The sequence below is a fragment of the Eptatretus burgeri genome, chromosome 7 (assembly GCF_056783735.1).
Source record: "Eptatretus burgeri isolate ZD-2024b chromosome 7, Ebu_testis_v1, whole genome shotgun sequence".
NCBI lineage: Eukaryota > Metazoa > Chordata > Myxini > Myxiniformes > Myxinidae > Eptatretus > Eptatretus burgeri.
The window spans coordinates 83597680-83618414 of NC_140967.1; the positions used below are offsets into that span (position 1 = coordinate 83597680).

The window sequence follows — 20735 nt, forward strand, 5'->3', positions numbered from 1 at the left end:
AACTGGAAAAAAAACATCAATAGTTCAGCGTACGCCAGCGTTTTACATACATTTTGATACCTTGCCATACGCTGGCTAAAACGTCAAGATGTGACAGGGTCTTTACCACAGTATAGCTATGGATCTCCCCCCCCCCCCTCCACATAACAATATGCTGAAACGTTTGAGATTGGTACCCTTAGTAATCAGCTATACATTGCCAAACAACCATGCTTTTCATAGTAACGACATTTTAATACATAGTAACGCCATTAGAAAGGGCAAGGAGCACATATACAGACTAAACCAACTTTGGGGACTTAAAATGGTATGTTGTGGTACCTCATGATAACAATGATGTTTCCTAGCAACAGGGAAGTCACTTTGCCGAGAAACCAAGCTTTTAAAACTCCTACACTCGTAATATATAGACTGATAACCAACCTACTACCACTTATATCATTTAGAGAAGTCCAGTTATATGGTATTGTGTACTACACACATTCCCATTGTGTTGCAGAAGTCCATAGCAAAGGAACATGGAAAGCATATGGCATGCACAAAAACAAGATCCTCTTATTTGGCACACCAACTGACAAGAACCGCACAGATGCAAAAAAAACTATTCTCACTGAAGAAAGATTTGTCCCTCTTTTCCCAACTTTACATTTCATGCCAGTCAAGGGATGGAAATTTGGAGGAATCATTTGGGCATGAAAAGACCCCCAAGGACTCTCTGTCAGAGGAAAACTGTACATTGGGCAGAAGTCTAATCTACTTCAGTGTCTCAAAAATGAAGCTGCATTTTCAACAAAAGCACCAGTTCTTGATGCTATAATATTTGACGGGGCTGCTGTAGTTCACATTGTTACGACCAAGACACAAATGTGAAACATTTGGAGAGAATGCCCAATCCCATGGACTCAAATTGCCCTTCAAGAGCACATAAAGCATGCTATCCTCCAAGTTGGGTACATCTGGGCTTGGGCAACCATCAAGCAACCTGACCTTCCATGTCCAGAACTTTGGGGCAAGAAGCCTTGTGAGCATGGGTGGATTCCCAAATAGACAACATTTCCTGAGGCATCAAAGGTGTGTCAGAAACTCATTTGTTACGGATGTAAAAAGGCCTGCTGTAGCCTTTGTAAGTGGTTCAAGGCCAGGCTGCCATGCACCTTCCTGTGCTACTGCACTAGCAACTGCCATCACCAAAATTTGTAGGGCTAGGATCATAATGTGTTTCCAGTTCTGAATTGCATATGATAATTACAAGATAAATATGTTTATGAGCTTCTTGGAAATGGCAATCATTTTGAGGGGTTTCCCATTGGTTACCAATCACTTTTCTTCCACATATAATAAGTTACATGTCCGCAAAATTGCATGTTTCTGTCATCATGAGACCATAACTCCATGAAGATGTATATTAGCACATTGTTATACATTTGGTGGCCATTTTGGAAATGGTGTCCATTTTGATGGATGTCTCATTAGTTAGTGTGCTAGGTACCTGTCATTTCTTATTCCACATATAATAAAGTACATTTGCACCAAATTCCATGCTTATATCATGATTTGAACAATGAAGGTAAATTTGGCCACTTAACCATTGTACTACAAGAACCTATAGACCCCATAGATGACGCTGCGCTTTACTGTGCTGATCGTGGCATGGCATGTGCTCCACCGGTTGCACGTTCTTCTTACCTCTGCCACCGAAGGTAAAGGACGTTATGTTTTCATCCCTTTCTGTCTGTTTGTCTGTTTGTTTGTGTGCAGGATATCTCAAAAAGTTGTGCACGGATCCAGATGAAATTTTGTGAACAGGTTCGGTGTGTGACGAGGACGAACTGATTAGATTTTGGTGAAGATCCGAATCCGGATCCGGCTACTTGAACTTTTAAAGTGATTCTTCACCATTGAGAGATAGGGCCAAAAACGATATTTTGCACAATATCTCAAAAAGTTGAGGACGGATTCGGACAAAACTTGGTGGACACGTATGTGCGACAAGGAAGAATTGATTCAATTTTGGTGAAGATCTGGATCTGATAATTTTTAAAGTGATTCTTCACCTTTGAGCGATAGGGCCAAAAATGATATAGTTCTGTGTAGCATGATATTTCAAAAATGTATTGGGTTCATTATGTTCTTGTGGATTAGGCATTGCATGGCAGAGGTAAGCACTCTACCGAGTGCCTTTTTAGTTTCTCAATGTAATCACCCTTCATCTCAATGTACCTAGCCCATGAGTTCTTCAAACTAGCAATGCCTTGATAACAAAAGATTGCTCGCTCTTCACAACTGGCGAATGATGTCATGTGCAATAATTTCTCTGTCATGTTTAAACTCCTCTGCCCATCACATTAAAATGAGGAGCATCTTCTACTAACACAATAATCATGCGTCCATGGATTTCCATCCATCATCGAACAAAAATTTTATAATGAGATTTGATTGCTCAAGCTTCAAAAAGTCCATCATTTAATGACGGAAACGAATCAAACAGCATTAGTCATCCACTGATAGAAATATAAACAGGAAATTAGGCATGAGAGTTAAATATATATGCAGTTTTCAAGAACGCATAGAAACTGTGCAATAGACACAACATTACACATCTGAATTGCAAAACTTTTGAACCCTTCCCCAACCCTTATAATTGATATGAATACAAGAATCAATAAGTAGGAAAACTTTAAGACATTTCCTCTATTTGAGCCATTGATAAATTTTCCTTTACTTTTCCACCGCTTCCATCACCCAACACCCTCAACCTCCCTCCTTCCTTCCTTAACGTCTCTCTCATATCTCCCCACCCCCTTTTGTGTATGTAACATCTAGGAAGACCCTAAACGTCTGAGAAACGCTGTTGTACTTTCAATATGTTACTTACCATATATCAAAGTTAGTGTAAATTTTTATCCAATTGCATGGCAGCAATGGAAACTGCAAATATTAATAGGAGGAGAGGAGATTGGGACCATACTCTGTGCAGAGCATTGGTGCTGCTTATGCAGTCTCCTTGGCTATTTGGCACAATCCTGGACGGGTCACCACTCCAACACAGTATACCAGCATGCTGGCACTCATTTTGCCGACCTCGGAAGGATGGCAGGCCGAGTTAACCCCCATCTGGTATTAATTCAACAGTTGAGCAGGATTTGAACTCAGGACCCTCGGATCCCAAGGATCCAAAGCCCACCACCCTAACCATTAAGCCAACACCATGCATCAAATAATAATATAGTACCACTAAATATAGTTTAATATCAATAGTAATAACAATGACGTTTCTGCCACATGAGATGGTGGTTAGGAAATTGATACGCTTGTTGGGAATGCAATATTGATTGCCAGCACACTAAATGCCGTAAATTGGACGTAACTGACATCACAGTGTATTTTCAATAAAGCTCCAAACATGACCATTTATGCTTACACCAGAAACTAGATGACTGAAATTGCAGCAAGTAAAACGTCAATAAACTACCTGTATAACATCAATCGAAGCAGCCCTTGCACATGCTAAAAACAGTACATTGGCAGAATGCGGTACTCGTATGTCGAGAATTTGTCTTGAAGGATTTGACTTCACTGGACTATTTAGTCAATTGAAGGACGAAGGCCCGCTGTTCTTTTCAATGCAATTCAAGGCCAATGTACTCCAGTAAATTTTTCAATTTCATCTCTCCATATGATCTTTTGTCTTCCTCTGCTTCTTGCAGGGTCTTATATACGTTGCCGGTTTGTAATTATTCTTGTCCACTGGTTTCCCGTTCTTCTTGCTACATGTCTGGCCCATTTCCATTTTGTTGCTTTTTTTATTGTAACCAGAATGTGGAGGAATTTAGTTTACTGTCTGATCCATTTGTCTCTTCTTGTCCCTTTTGGTAATGCTAAGACAGTATCCATGACAGGATCTATCCATGACATAGGACAGCACAAGGCAGTATCCACGACATGATTTATGCCAAGACGGCATCTCTCCACAGTTCTCTGCATGGTGGATGGTGCTTGTTTCTGGAAATATGGTTATTCAAAATTCCATACAGTTCAAGGACATGATAGTAATAAAAATCTCGGTACTCCCACCGAGAGGCAAATAACCCCACTCCTCTACCCCTCAACCCCCTCCCCCCAAAAAACACACACACACACACACACACACACCATTCCTTTCTGCCATTTGATCATCTCGAAAGTCTTTGCTATGGAACACTGCATGATTAGCCACGATTGTTTTGGAAAGTTCTTTTGAACTGATGAAATAAGGGTTAATGCAAAACCACCCTCAAAACAATTCCGATGCATACAGCTTTGACCATAGACCATTGAAATTAGGTAGATGTGGCCCCCTATTACAAAATGGGTGGCCACCACAAATTGGTGGTACTTTCTTGTTATCTCAAGGAGCATCGTACAAGTGCAGAGGCCTTTTTTGTGGATGCTTTGCCTTGTAATTCACATAATGATAAAGCTCTGGTGTGTGTCGTTCGGGGGGGGGGGGGGGGAATTTTTTTCTGGCGCAGGGGGAAAACTCCCACTCACAAGTCCCACCAAGCCAATGGATCCTCCCTGTGCACCGCTCGGCGACAAATGTGAATGCGATACTCATTGCCAGCGCCAAGTGAAGGTGAACGAAATGTCGTACTCATCATTCTGCATGCTTCGCCTGAAAAAAGGTCATTATATGCGGTGCTATTTGATTGCTGAATCGATCATTCGACCCGTGCTGCATTTTAAGAGATCCGCTTCATGGGCTTTATACATATTTCGCTGCATAACGAGAATTCCGCATGGATATAGGGAAAGGGTGTTTGCCGTGCCATCACTGCAATGAGAGGGCAGACAGGATTGCACAAAGGTATGCACACTCACCTTTGAGCTATCCAGTCTGGGTTTGAATCTCGACCCAGGCATGTAAATTGTGACCCTAGTGTTTCGCATGCAGGGTGATCCATCAATGTGTGCACCGTTCATTACATGAGGATGTTAAGTCTCTGGACCCATCTGTCAGTACTGAATGATGGTGGATGTTAAAGATTCCAGCGTCTTTCATGAAGAGTACGTGAGTTATCACCGTCACCTTGATGCAACGAGAATTCATGCCTAAAACTGCAGGAAGCAAGTGGTCTGCAGCTTCATGGATACCCCTTGATACCAGGATCCACTGCTTAGGATCTCCGAAACTAGAAACAAATTCCATGTTGTCAGGTTGTTCGCATGCCCGTGGATGACAGTCTTCAGTTACAAAGGGCAACCATGATTATGATGAGATAAATACGAGTGTATTCACCATGTGCTTTATACTGTAGTATATTAAATTCTGACATATTTCGATGGTCGACTAGAGTCATATCACTGTCAGTTGCATGTCTTATATTTGTTTGGAAAAAGAAGAAAAATAAAACAAACAAACTTGGTTGTTCTCCGTAAGCACAGCTTTCTCATTTGCAAATCAAACGCTGACGAGTCTGCAAAATGAGAAACCCAACTGAAATTCCAGGATGAATAACGGGGGAAGTGAACAGGAGAAGAATAATAATTCTGCTAGATAATTTTATGCATATCTTCATGATGCAATTAGCAACTATGACAAACATTGCTAATTAATCCAGTTGTAAAATACACCCTTTCAGCATGTGCCTTTCCTTGTCATTGTGCACAAGGTTCCTAAAGCATTCTGAGAGAATGTGGTGTGTGCAGCCTTATTAATTATTATTATTATTATTATTAGTATTATTATTATGTTTGATTGTCTTTCAAAGTCCAACATGATAGTGCAGATGCGGTGCATTTGCCTTTGAGCTGTATAATCTGCATGGTTTCGATTCCTGACCAGACTATAAACTGTCCAATTGGTGTTTCACAGTCATTGCATCAATGCGTCTGCCATTTCTCAGCTGGATATGAACATGGGTGTTACCATCACATCTGCCAACATCAGTTGGTGTACAGTGTCCTTTGAGAAGAGTAGGCGAGCCGTCGCGAACAACCTGGTCTCATATTCCTCCTCCCCATCCTAAGTAACAAATTCTTGGCCTGACTACCGCTGAGAAGGTAAGCAAAGCTCCCAGTTAGAGATGAACAATGATGAATCGAGATAATCACCCGGGAACTGTGCATATTCGTGGCTTTGACTCTTAAATCTCAGAAGCTCACAAAAAAAGGGGTCCACAACATTAGTTGCTTCAAAAGCTCATACATCAAGAGAGGAAAGAGCAGGAGAGAGGGAGCACAAGGCAAATGAAACTATGAACTATTACGATTGTGTTATCATGTACGAGTGAAATTCAAATAAAATTATGAACTATTAAGATTATGTTATAGTGTACAGGTAAAAATCAAATAAAACTATTTATTCTTACGATTATGTTATAGTGTACAGGTGAAAATCAAATAAAACTATGAACTCTTAAGATTATGTCATAGTGTATGAGTAAAATTAAAATAAAATTATGTATTATTAAGATTATGTTATGGTGTATGAGTAAAATTAAAATAAAATTATGTATTATTAAGATTATGTTATAGTGTACGAGTGAAAATCAAATAAAACTATGAAGTCTTAAGATTATGTCATAGTGTATGAGTAAAATTAACATAAAATTATGTGTTATTAAGATTATGTTATAGTGTACAGGTGAAAATCAAATAAAACTATGAACTCTTAAGATTATGTCATAGTGTATGAGTAAAATTAGAATAAAATTATGTGTTATTAAGATTATGTTATGGTGTATGAGTAAAATTAAAATGAAATTATGTATTATTAAGATTATGTTATGGTGTATGAGTAAAATTAAAATCAAATTATGTATTATTAAGATTATGTTATAGTGTACAGGTGAAAATCAAATAAAACTATGAACTCTTAAGATTGTGTTATGCGTATGAGTAAAATTAAAATCAAATTATGTATTATTAAGATTATGTTGTAGTGTACGAGTGAAATTCAAATAAAACTATGACTTATTAAGATTATATTATAGTGTATGAGTGAAAAATCAAATAAAACAATGAACTATTCAAATTATGTTATAGTGTATGAGTGAAATTAAAATAAAATCATGAATTATTGAGATTGTTATAGTGTACGGATGAAATTCAAATAAAACTATGATCTATTAAGATTACGTTGTAGTGTACGAGTGAAAATCAAGTGAAACAAAGTTCCGGTTCCGGGTTTGCAACACATGGATGTCCTGATCGCAACTGTTCCTTCCAGTTCTGCGAAACCAAGTTCCCCGAACCAAATACGTTGTGTTTTACTGTTTTATTTTAATTCCTATTTTTGCTGGTTGTGTTTTTCGTCAAATTTTCTGTCCCAAACCATATACTGTATAGCTGTGTTGAATTGTCCAGGACGTGTCATGGGTACAGTCAGGCCTACTGGTGATCATCAGGTTGTGCTTCTCCCTCCATTTATTTGTCTCATTTTCACTCCTTCTATTCCAGAAATTGAGACTTTTGATCCCTCAGCTCAATGCATTTCCTCTCGCTCAAAAATACGCACAACATCAAACTCCTCCTTCCTCCAAAAAAGAAAATCAAAAACCCAATAACCGACAACAACCACGTCGGAGCAAAAAAAACCCATCAAACATCTCTCATGCTCAGTGCTCAGTTACTCATTTCCCTGTCCTTTCTTCTTTTCAAAACCCCCAAATTGAATCTTCACTGAATAAAACGTTTCTCTTCTTTTAAAAAGTATTATAACATTCAAAAAAAGTTCCAAAATGTATTTTAAAATGCCTTACTCTGCTTACTACTCCATCAGGAACAACCCCTTCATTCATTCTTCTTCATCAAAATCTCCTCCTTTTTCTCTTTAACAAGGCTTATTTCCAAAAACCTCTTCAATTCTAAACGGTGAGTTCATCTAGCATCCTTTTTCACTTACAGCCAAATTTTCCTCTATTCCTAAAACCAAAAACACTCACCACTCCACCCATGAAGTCTGTCACAGATTATCTAGTCTGGGAATCCTGAGACATCCATTTTGCAGAGATTGTATGCACACGCCAATAATTTCCCCTTCACGTCCATCCACGGTGTCAAACCCCTCCATGTCAGCACCCTCTGTCCCCATCTGCCCTACCCTTGTCCTGCACCTTCTCACCTTCCACCATGTCCTGGCACATCTCTGATTTCCTCCCCCTTCCAGCTTTGCCCTGCCCCTCCCCCTCCCGGTTTCACCCTTCCCTGCACCCTCCTTGTTTCCACCTGCCCTGCATTCTCTCCTTACTCCTTTCCACATCCCTACACCCTATAAGTAGCTCCTCCTCCCATGTCCCCAACTGTGTGGACCACAAACATCTGATGCCTCCACTCCAACCTGACAGATCTCTCAATCCAGTCTGCTCGTGTCTCCCCTGGCTATTGTCTCCTCTGGTTTCTTCGAACTGAACCTCAAGTCGGCGGCAGAGTTGCACTCACCATCAATAACTCCATTTTTCACTCAGTGTACTGCTCTTACACCTGCCAAACACCAGGAGTACTTATGGCTGCAACTTCCCCTCCGCTCCCACCTCATGTTTGTCTATGGATTACACCATCCACTCAATAGTGACGACTCCATCTACATCTCTCTCAGATGACATGAACCAACTTTTAACCACTCATCCAAAATTGTCAGATCAGATTTGTGATTTCTTACAGGTACAATGTAACCTGCACTAACCTGTTTCGTGGTCGATTTATCAGCGACTAAACCATCTCGCCCACCAGGTTTCCTGGTGAGGAGGGTGTATGGATATGCACATCCAGCAGGATTAAAAACAAAACCTGTCAAACGGTGGAGGAGCTCCTTGTAAGCCAATGACCACCCATATCTTATGCCCAACTGTGTCTACAGAAGTCCTCTTGCAGTTGGGTTACATTTTTTTCTAGGAGGTTGGTGAAAGGATTCGCACTCCAGCTACTGTAAAACACTTTTTTCTGCAAAAATATTTTAAAACGTGAATAAAACTGAAAACCCACTCCATGGGAGTACCTCCTGTGCAGCTGCCCTTTGCAGGGCAGCTCACTGAATGACAGGATTGGGGCAAAACCTTCAGGACCCTAATTCTTTTGATGATAGGAGGAAAAGCATGGGGGAACCTTCCTGCGTCAGAATGCGGTTGAGTGTGACAGGGTGGAGCTGACGTCATCCACTAGACGGCGGTCTCACTTCAGGTTGATGTCTGGAATGTCTTTTCCGCAAGAGAGGATAGCCACCTATCTCTGCTATCATCTGAGCTCCAGCATTTGAACATTGGTATTGCAGCACTCTCTATGGTTCAGAGACTGGAGAGTGGTGAGATCATGGTGGGTGGTTACACCAACTACTGGTCTCGTCACTCTGATGGTTACCATACCCAAGAAGTTGCTAGAGCTGTGTCCAATAAGCTGACTCCATTGATAACTGAGGTGACACCGGTCAATGAGAATATTATGATATGAAGGATTTGTCACTCCTTGGGTGTCGTTTCCTTGGTCTCTGTAGATGCTCCGACTAAGGCGAGTGATGTCACTGTGAAGGACACATTCTATGCCATGTTCGAGTCTATGATTGATCAGTGCCCCAAGAGAGATACTCATTTGGACTTGGGGGATTTCAATGCATCGACTGGCACTGATAGGGATGGGGATGAATATGAGACATGTGTTGGTCCCCATGGGTCTGGAACTATGAAACAGAATATCACTGAGTTCCTTGACTTTGCAAGATCTTGTGGACTTAGGTTGGCTGTTTGATGGTTTCAGCACCCACAGCCAAATCACAAGACTTGGTATTCCATCACTGGTGGTGTGGCAAAGAAGACTGACCATGTGCTTGTTGATGGTCGTTGGAGGATGATTCAGAACTCCAGGGTCTACCGCAGTGCTCAATTCCTTAATACCGACCACAGGCTTATTATAGCAACTCTGAAGTTGAAGCTTAAATCCAGGAGAATGGTACCATCCCTGCTTAGGCTGGATGATGGCAAGTTCAAGGATGAGAGAGTCGCTGAGGAGTTTGCGAACAGTCTGAGTGGGGATATGGGGGGGGGGGGTCTGGGTGTGTTGGGAAAACCCGAAGGAGTTATGGAGTGCCTTCAAGACTACCATCCTTGATGTTGTTGGTGTATGTCTCTGAAACCCCCATCAGGTGAAGAAGAATTTTGTCTCCCAAGGGACACTGGATACCATTGACCAGAGCTGCAGGGCCAGGCTTAATAGCAGAGCTGAGCTGGTCAGTGATTTGAGGCGTAAAACAAGACGTGCGCTGACGGCGGGCAAGGAGGCCAATGTGTGAGGAATCTGTGAAGGGGTAGAGCATCACCTGTGGTCAAATGATTCTCATACTATTTCCAGAGGAATTTGTGCATTGCGTTCATCCAAGCCCATCCCTTGGTGTATTGCAGTTAGAGCGGAGGGTGGTGGGCTCTTGACAGAGGAATGCGAAATGAAGGCCCGCTGGGCAGGTTACTTTGAGTGCCCGGACCAGGCTGACCCACCAGCTGTTGAGTTGGACATCAAGGGTGTAACTATCCCTATTGCTGACCCTCTAATCAACTGTGAACCACCTTTGTTTGTGGAAGCACAAGCTGTGGTACACCAGTTGAAAGGTAATGAAACTCCTGGGATCTGTGGCATCCATGCTGAACTTCGCAAGGCTGGTGGAAATGCTGGACTCATGTTATTGCATGCAGTTCTGTGCTCTGCCTGGAACACAGGCATCTTCCCAACTGACTGGAAGAGGGGCCTTGTTGTCCCTCTCTGGAAAGGGAAGGGTGATCGCCAGGACTGCAACAGCTACCGAGAGGTGACATTGCTCTCAGTCCCGGGCAAGGTCTTTGCTCAGAAAATTATTGATCGGGTTCTCCACCAGTACACAGAGCAGTCATGCTTTACACTAAACAATTCAATGATGGACTGTATCCTTGCTCTTTGGGTCCTTACGGAACTCAGACAAGAATTTCAACAGGGGCTGCTCACAGCCGATGTTGATCTCCGTAAAGCATTTGATTCATTGAATCGGGATGTCTTCTGGAGGATTCTCGGTCTTTATGGGGTGACAACAAAACTGATTAATCTGATTGCAGAACTATACTCTGCAACTGAAAGTGCTATGAGGTGTGGTTCCATCTCTGACTTATTTCCAGTTGTTACAAGAGTTTCTCAGGGGTATGTCCTGGCCCACACACTTTTCAGCACTTGTGTGGACTGTATTCTCGGGAGGATGTCAGAGAGATCAAGTTGTGGTGCATCATCGTTTGGGAGTGTCAGGATCTCTGAACTTGATTTCACTGATGATGCAGTCATCTTTACAGAGATGCAGGATATCCTTACAGGGGCCTGTGAGGCACTGAATTAGGAGTTGGAGCTGCTGGGATTACTAGTTTACTAGGTTAAAACTAAGATCTATGCTTTCAATGACATGTTGGATGCTGCAATCTTGTCTGTACCTGTTTGTGGTGAGGATGTTGAGGTCTCGGAGAGATTCACTTACCTTGGGCAGTGATATTCGTGTCTCCGTTTGTTTTGAGCCAAAGGTGAATAGATGTCTGGGTCGGGCCTGGAGAGTCATGTGTTAACTGGATCATGGGGTGTGTCTCTGTCGGTAACTTTGAACAAGGACGAAAGTCTGAGTTTTTATGTCCTTGGTGCTTCCAGTCTTGCTCTACGGATGTGAGACTTGGACTCTGACCAAGGATCTGAGACAGAGACTTAACTCATAAGGTACCAGGTCTCTTCGGAGAATCCTTGGCTATCGCTGGTCAGACCTTGTGCTGAACGAGCGGTTGCTGAGAGACTCAGATGAGATTGTTTCCTGTTTAGTCCGTGAGCATCAGCTCGAGTTGCATAAGAACATGTGGCCTGTTTTCCTGATGCTGATCCTGCTCACCAGATTCTCTCAACGAGGGAGCCTTGGGAGTGGAGGAGGCCAATGGGATGACACATGGCACATGGTTACAGCAGGTTGATCAGCATCTCAAAGAGGTGGTGATGGGCCAGGAATCTTTCTGAGGGATGGCCAGACAGAGGCCTGTGGAGGACTGGTGGAAAGTATACGCAGCGAAGCGCTACTCTGCCACATGCTACAAACACCCATCTTAAATTTCTCTTTCTCATATGTGGTGATTTAAATTATGACCATGCTAATTGGCTCAGTGTTGGTACCTCACTCACCAACCATGGCACTTCTGCAAAAGACTTCTGTGACTCCATGTGACTGACTCAATCTGTGCATTTTCCCACTTGGATTCTCCCAATGGCAAATCTTTCCTTTTGGATTTGGTGATGGCAAACTTCCCTGCCAATGTATCTTGCTCGTCCTCTGCCCCAATTGGTCCATCCAGGATCACTGGATCACCTAAATCCAGGATCACTGCTCACCTCCACTCATTCGTTCCGTTTATTTTTTCCCACCTGTGGAACCAACTTCCACATTCTCTCCAATGTCATTCTTCCCTCCGGGTCTTCAAGCTAGCTTTTCACCACCATCTCTGATTGTTCCCCAATCAAAAACCATGATCTTTTCTACCCTTGTTAGCCCCTTCCCTAATCTCTCTCCTTCCAAATTTCTAGTTTTCCCTCCTGAGAGTTTCTTTCTGTATCCATCTTGTCCACCATATGCAGCCTTTCCTGCTCCTCATACTTCCCCATACCCATTGTTTTTCCAAGTCTGCCTCCAGCTTGGCCTTCAATTCTGGTTTTGGCATTTGTATCAAAGTGGGACAACGTGGAAACCGGTCATCATTGCCCGCAGTTATAAAGTGTCGCGTTAGTTATTATTAAAACGGGACGTCTTGATGCCTGGTCATCATTGCCAGCAGTTATAAAGTGGCTTTTGTAGTTGTTATTTCGTATGCAGCCCATGGCTGCTGGTTGCGTTATTTCTTGGAGCGTGGGCATGCCGCTGATGCGGTGTTCCCTGTTTGCAGTGAGATGGTACTCATTTTGCAGCCCTCTAAAGGATGACAGACTGAGGTAACCCACCTGGTATTATTTAACGGAATGAGAGGGGCTGAACTCGATCCACTAAGAACTTCAGATCTTCAACTGGCCAACTTAACCATTAAGCCAACACCAGGTTTACTTACCTGTATGAAACTATCCAAAGTTTATTTTGTTGAGTTATTAAGATCATGAAACTTACCTTTAATAATAATGATGATAAACTTGATCCAATAATGCGATGGCAATGTTGATAATGACGACGATAAAGACGAGTTGATGGAGATGATGGTGATGATGTTGATGTTTGGCGGTTTGAGGGGTTATTATGCTGACAGCCCAACCCATGATTATTCGAGCGCATTGACCTTTTTTTTTATTCGAAAATCTTGCCTCCATAAATTCACCGCGACAGAACCAATCAGTGAAAGGGAAACCCATGAACATACTCCAATTTAAATAAAATGATGATTTTAAAGACCATTAAAAGTTTAATGCTCCTGAAGCAGTCTTTATACACAAATCTCCCTTATAAACTGTAATAAAACGATGTTGAGTCAAGATTGAGGAGATGGAGGCTTTCTTGATCACCATCGAACACAGCGGCAATCAGCATGGTGCATAGCCATTATGGCAGCCTCTTATTTACCCCAATACACATGCTATGCCCTGTCATGCTACATATCGATATATGGCATGGTTCTTATGCCTGCTGTTGGCTTAATGGTTCGGGGTGGTGGGCTTTAGATCCTTGGGTCCTGAGTTAAAATCCCACTCAGCTGTTGAATTAATACCAGGTGGGGTTAACTCGACCTGTCATCCTTCTGAGGTCGGCAAAATGAGTGTCAGCATGCTGGTATACTGTGTCGGAGTGACGACCCATCCAGGATTGTACCCAATAGCCAAGGAGACTGCTTCGGCAGCACCAACGCTCTGCGCAGAGTATGGTCTCAATCTCCTCCTCCTCATGGTTCCTGTCAGTATGATGAAGGCGATTTGGTTTATATAGTCTTCAAGCATATAATTCAATTTCAATAAAGGTTTAAAGAGGTTTATAAGTGTATAAATAAATAAATTCTGGGTTTTACCGCCATTTTCCCAGCGTCTATTACATCACTCTATCTAACACGTTAGTTCTATATTTGTTTGTGCCTGTTGTATGTGTCCATTATGACATCCTTAAAAGCAGTAAGTTTCCTGTTTGGAATGGTTTTCAATTTAGTTTGACTGCCAGGCAGGTAGACAGAGTAAAAATATTATCTCACTCCTCTCTGCACATATGCGATCCGGATGAATTCTGAGCCAAGGTATGGAAGAACAAAAGAATTGTTTTCATATTCATGTTCAAAATATAGTATTCAATTTAAATAAGTTGTTCCTCGATCATAAAAGATGGGCAGACATGCACCAATTGCTTCATCCCGCTTTTCGCTTCGCGTGCATGGGGTAACTTGAACGGCATTAGGTACGGCAAATACATACCTCCACCAGGCTGAATAGCTTACGTTTTGTATCTTACTGATAGTAGAGGGGTAACTTAGCATAACAATTGTGCATTTTGTTTGGAAAGCACCAAATTTGGCACACTAGTAGCCTATCATATTATGAACAGATTTGGATATTGGGCCATCTCAAAATTTTTGATGGCAGTGGAAAATGGCTGCCATTTTTGCAAAATGCACAATTGTTATGCTATATTTAGCTAAGCTGCCCCACTATAGTTCAGATCTGCATCCGAATCTTAACCAAAATCTAATCGGCTTGTTCTTGTCACCGACCCAACTCATCCACCAAGTTTCATCCGAATCTGTCCGTAACATTTTGAGATATCCTGCTCACAGACAGACAGACAGACATACAGACAAATAGTGGTGAAAACTTAACCTCCATCCACCTTCGGAGGTGGAGGTAACTATTAAGATTATGTTATCGTATATGAGTGAAATTCGGAGCCTTATTTCATTTCCGTTGAAGCTTCCCAGTATTTTTGTTGTTCTTTTTATCACCATTTGTCGTGCGTTCACACAGTGCAGCTGCTTAAACGTTTTTTGTTTTTTTTTTGGATGAAACTCCCCACACATCGCATATCAAATGGTGCTGTTTTCTTCACAGTACACAGGGTGGAAATCCATAATGATTCCGCGAAACGAAACCCTGTAGGTGGTGGAGTAATGTACCAAACATTGGCATTCGGACAACACAGCACATTGGCGCACAAGATATTTTGGTTTGCGAACTACTTTGTCTTAATGAGTAATGTTCAACGCGTTATTCGTTATTATATCAATAATTTTGAAAAACACGTCTAATTCCGTTGCTAATCTTTCTACCCCATCGCCATCTGGCGGCAAAGCCCCTTTCAGTGCGGTCGGTGTCTTGCTGTGCAGAAATTGAATAAATGAAATCCATTGGCTCGAATCTCGAAATAAATGAAATCCATTGGGTGCGCATCGAACGTGTGCAATGATATATATATATATATATATATATATATATATATATATATATATATATATATATATATATATATATATATATATATATATATATATATATATATATATATATATATATATATATATATGTGCTTACAGCTTCGTGTCCGCCATGCAGGTGCGACCGTGTAGGTGTATTAGAGGCGATCAACCTGCTTCGTTTAAACTTTCCCAGTGCCTCTACCCAGTGACCTTGCAAGGCGAAGCTCGCACACGGCTCTTCCTCTCCAATGCCGTATGAATAATGAATGGCGCAGAGGAAGAGCGGATCTCGAGACGAAGATGACCGTGTGCAGCTGTTCCTGTTAGTGTGACGTCAGCCTGAGAGGCGCGCGCGCGCGCGCGCGCGTGAAAGGAGGTGGAGGTAGAAGGGGAGGGGCAGGAAGAGCCGCCAACAATCGGAGCGGTTGTGGTGCCTCGTCCGCTGCTCCCTCCGCTCGGACGGCCGATTGTCAGGCATATTTGTGCGTTCGTCTTTCTGGATTCCGATCTAAAACTCCATACGTCAAGAATCGAGCGGTTTCCTGTGAGGTGAAAAATGAATATTTTAGTTCGCAAGGAAACGAAGGGTGGAGAGAGTTAATTGCAAGAGGTCAGTGAAGGAAGGGATGTCTTCGGTGGTGACGGTCGTGAGCATATCCTGGTGATAGGTGGCAGCTGGTACCTCAGAGCCAAATCGGGTGGAGCGAAATTGTCACGAGAGGACGGTTCGCCTCAGGTTCATTGCCGTGACAGAGGGAGCCTGGGCGGACGTTTTTCCTCACGCAGAGCCCTGAGCATCGGATGGATTTTGGGAGAGCCAATTCTCAGCGGTTGGAGCCACTCCGTCGCTCAGCCGCAGCGGCGACAAGCATCACGCAGGTGAGCAGCCGATCGAGCCGGATTGCTTCTGTCGTGTCTGAGAAAGCCCGAACGAGCACCTGAGGTTTCCAAGCCTCCTCCCAGGGAAATCTGTCCGCGTCTCATCGTGAGATGGTCAAGCGGCGATGACACGCGCGGACAGCCCCGTGCAAACACCGCCTTTATCTCGCCCATCCGTGCTCGTCCCTCAAAACGATAACGGGATGGGTCTTGGGACAACTTGGGAGCGTCCCGGTACCGATAACCCACGCGCTCCGGCACAGTTTATTTTCCTCCTCCTGAGACGGCCTTCGTGTCCTTCGGCGCGCTCTCGCGATGGCGCGATTACGCAGACATTTAATATCATAAAGATGCCTTCCTGATCGCATCTACACTTCACATGTTCTCTGTTCGTCTCTGCGTTTTAAACGGCTCTATTCCCGACGCTGGACAAGGTGCGGAAAATTAACTCGTTTTTCTCCACACGTAGTGACCGTGTTGTTTCTTATTCATTCATTTTTCCCTCCATACGAATCGGCCTTTTATTTGTTTTGTCGTATTTTATTTTTCTCTCCACACGAATTGGGATTTTTACGTTTTATTTTATCTTTTCTTTTCCACCTCCATGTTTTATCTTCTCCACACACTAATTAGCCAATCTCCCCCCCCCCTTTATTTTATAATTTTATTATACCCCCTGACCTTTATTTTTTCCTCTGCACAAATTGTTTTTCTTTCATGTTTTTTTTTATAGATTTCTCCACACAAATTGAGGTTTTTTTTTCTCCACATGAATTGAGCTTAAAAAAAAAATTCCATACAAATTGGCCTTTTTGCTTTTTTTTAAAACTTTTTCTCCACGAATATTTTTTTTCTCCACACAAATTGGGCTTTTTATTTTTCAACTTTTTTTCAATGAAGAGAGCTTTATATTTTATTTTTAAACTTTTCTCCATCAATTGAGCTTTTTATTTAATTTTTTTATTTTTTCTCCTCACAAATTGGGCTTTTTGTTTTTTTTAATTTATTTTTCTCCACATGAATTGAGCTTTTTATCCCCCACCGCGTGGCGGAAGGGGGATATTGTTGTCACCCAGGTCGTCCGGCCGTCCGTTCGTCCGTCCGGGCGTCAACATTTATAGCTGTGAGTGCGATAACTCATAAACTGTTCGCCATATTGATTTGAAATTTTGGTCATGCATGTACCACCTGAAAAGGAAGAATCCTATTGATTTTGGGCGTGGCCGGATCCAAGATGGCCGACTGGGGCGGCCATCTTGAAAAAAATGTTTTTTGTAATAAGTGGAAAATCGCTTATCTGATTTCAATTATTTTTGGTTACTACATTCCTCACCCCTGGGGAACTTTTTTGAGATGATGACCACATGGTGTCTTGTTTCCAATTCACCTCCCTCATTATCTGGAATATATATGACCTTTTTCATTCAATGGCGGGGGATTCCCCATCTCTGATGGTATATTTTATTTTTTATTTCCAGACAAATTGGGCTTTTTATTTTTTAACTTTTTCTCCACTATTTTTTTTCTTTTTCTTTATAAATTGGGCTCTCTTTTTTTTTTTACCTTTTCTCCACTAATTGATTGTTTTTTCTCCAAACAAATTGAGCTTTTTTTTAATAATACAAGTTGGTCTTTTTATTTTTTTACTTTTTCTCCAGTATTTTTTTTTCTCCACACAAATTAGACTTTATTTTTTAACTTCGTTTTCTCCGCACTAATTGAGCTTTTAACAAAAATTCCGCATTCAAATTGGCTTTTTATTTTTCAACTTCTTTTTGTCCACACAAATTGAACTTAAAAAAATAATTTCCATACAAATTGAGGTTTTTATTTTTATTTTTCCATGCAAATTTGGCTTTTTATTTTTTAAACTCTTTCTCCACTAATTGTTTTTTTTCTCTCCACACAATTGGGCTTTTTATTTTTTTAACTTTACTCCACTAATTGTTTTATGTTTTTTTTTTTTTTCTCCACACAAATTAGGCTTTTTATTTTTTTAACTTCTTTTTGTTCACATGAATTGAGCTTAAAAAAAACAATTCCATACAAATTGGCCTTTTTACTTTTTTAACTTCTTTTTCTCCACACAAATTAAGATTTTATTATTTTTTCAAACAAATTGAGCTTTTTATTATTTTTTTTAAATACAAGTTGGGCTTTTTATTTTTTTATTTTTTCTCCACTAATCTCTTTTTGTTCTCCACACAAATTGGCCTTTTTATGCCTCCGCACCAAGGGTACCGGAGGCATTATGTTTCTGGGTTGTCTGTCTGTCCGGATTTTCGTTTACGCAATAACTCAAGAAGCAAATTGTAGAATTTCATCAAACTTGGTAAAAAGGTAAAGTAAGACAGGGCAATTAATTGATTAGATTTTGGGCCAGATGTGATAAAAGTCAAGATCAAATTCTGAAATTTTACTGTTTACGCCCTAACTCAAATATTGGACAGAATTTCATCGAACTTGGCATAAAGGTAAAGTTAGACAGGGCAATTAACTGATTAGATTTTGGGCCAGATATGATAAAGGTCAAGGGTCAAATATGTCAATACTCAAGTGTTTGTGCGGGAGAACCTAGGCATACCCGTCAACTGCGTGCAGTCGAATTACTCTAGTTATTTTTTTTAACTTTCTCTCTACAAATTGGCCTTTTTATTTTTTTAACTTTACTCCAATAATTAATTGTTCTTTTTTTATTCTCCACACAAATTAGGATTTTTCTTTTCTAACTTCTTTTTCTCCACACAAATTGAGCTTAAAAAAAAAATTCCAAACTAATTGAGCTTTTTATTTTTATTTTTTCTTTCTCTCCACTAATTGTTGTTTGTTTTTTTTCTCCAGACAAATTGGCCTTTTTATTTTTTAACTACTCCAATAATTGTTGTTGTTTTTTTCTCCACATAAATTCGGCTTTTTATTTTTTAACTTCTTTTTCTCCACACGAATTGAGCTAAGAAAAAAATTCCCCTACAAATTGGGCTTTTTATTTTTCAACTTCTTTTTCTCCATACAAGTTGAGCTTTTTATTTCCCCCCCCCATACAAATTGGGCTTTTTATTTTTATTTTTCCTTACAAATTGGGCTTTTTATTTTTTTAACTTTTTCTCCACTAATTGTTTTTTTATTTTGTACACAAAGCTTTTTATTTTAATTTTTACTTTATTCCACACTAATTGGGCTCTTTATGTTTTATTCATCTTTTCCACACAAATTAGCCACCCCAAACCCCACCAAAAGAATTGAGGTTATTTTGATTATTTTTTTTCCCCCCCACACAATAACTTAGGTTAAAAAAAATTTTGACCTTTATTTTTCTCCACACAAATTGGGATTTTTATTTTATTTTTTTTCCCTCCAACGTGCAGCTTCTGTGGCAGCATCATCATTCTTGCAGCGCAAAAGTATTAATTCTCGTCATGCAAAAGCAGTTCCTCAGCCTTCCAAGTGATGGGAATGGAAGGCTGGCTTACTACATCTGAGGAACTATAAGTGATCTCATCATTGCAATTCTTGTAAGCATTGTGATCCAGAGAAGCCCCAAATGCATAAACCTCTCCGCTCATGAGGAAAAAACCAGTGTTCGTAATGTACACACAAGTACAACGCAACAATATACCTTTTGTGATGCATTTGAGTAATTGGTTTCATATTATAATAGTTTGTTGTTCATATGCAGCACATGGCTGCGGGGTAGCATCATTGGCTGAAGGCGCAGTTGTGCCGCTGATGCAATCAATGTCCTTTGGAGGTTAGGGCAGGAATTTGGAACTTGGCAATGGTGTCGGCGATAGCTCACCTACTCTTCGTGAAGGATATCGTGGGATCTTTAACATCCACCAACGAATGCTGGCAAGTGGGATTCCCATTTCATGTCCATTTGAGGGATGGCAAATGCATACATTAATTAATCACCCTGCATGTGAAACCCCAGGATGACAGTTTATAGCTGGGACAGGATCCGAACCCAGGCTAGACAGTTTAGAGGTGAGAGTGCGTACCTCGAGGCCATCCTCTAAGCCCTCATATTACAATGATTTATTTTGTTATCACGTCTCAATTCATAAATTCAATTCAACTGAACTCATACTTTTGTACGCTACTGTTCGTCAGATACAGAGGTCCACAGGATGGGTGCAGGTGGCTGAGAATGCATGGAGGGGGGTGGTGGGAATGATGATAGACAGAAAAATCTCAAGGAAATTGAAAGGGAAAGTTCTGGTATCACGTGGAATGCCGGCCTACCTTTACAGTATCAAAATGGTGGCACTGACAGACAACAGAGGCTGTACGTCTGCGAGAACAACTGGATGAGGAGGATTGTTGGATTAATGAGATGGATAGAAGGAGGATGAAGGAACTGAGGGAGGTGATTTGTGTGCAGATGAGCTTGATAGGGAGATTGGTAAAAAGCCGGCTGAAATGGGCTTGTTACGTGGTGCGGATGGAGGAAGAGAGAATGGCAAAGAGAGTGGA

The 20735-nt window shown here is 41.2% G+C and overlaps 1 protein-coding gene across 31 annotated transcripts in view; it reads left to right on the plus strand.

The window, feature by feature from the left end:
• Window positions 1-20735, plus strand: part of LOC147023651 (neurexin-1-like) — a 1116838-nt gene that overhangs the window by 87957 nt on the left and 1008146 nt on the right. For 15 of the 31 annotated variants that reach the window (XM_085889294.1, XM_085889314.1, XM_085889298.1 and 12 more), the window contains exon 1: window positions 15743-16262. The exons of 1 other annotated variant lie outside the window; for it this stretch is intronic. The gene's annotated coding sequence lies outside the window, so the exon portion shown is untranslated. Of the gene's footprint in view, window positions 1-15739; window positions 16263-20735 lie in introns of those variants that run through there. 15 more of the 31 variants (XM_085889318.1, XM_085889299.1, XM_085889320.1 and 12 more) reach the window with 5 other exon arrangements.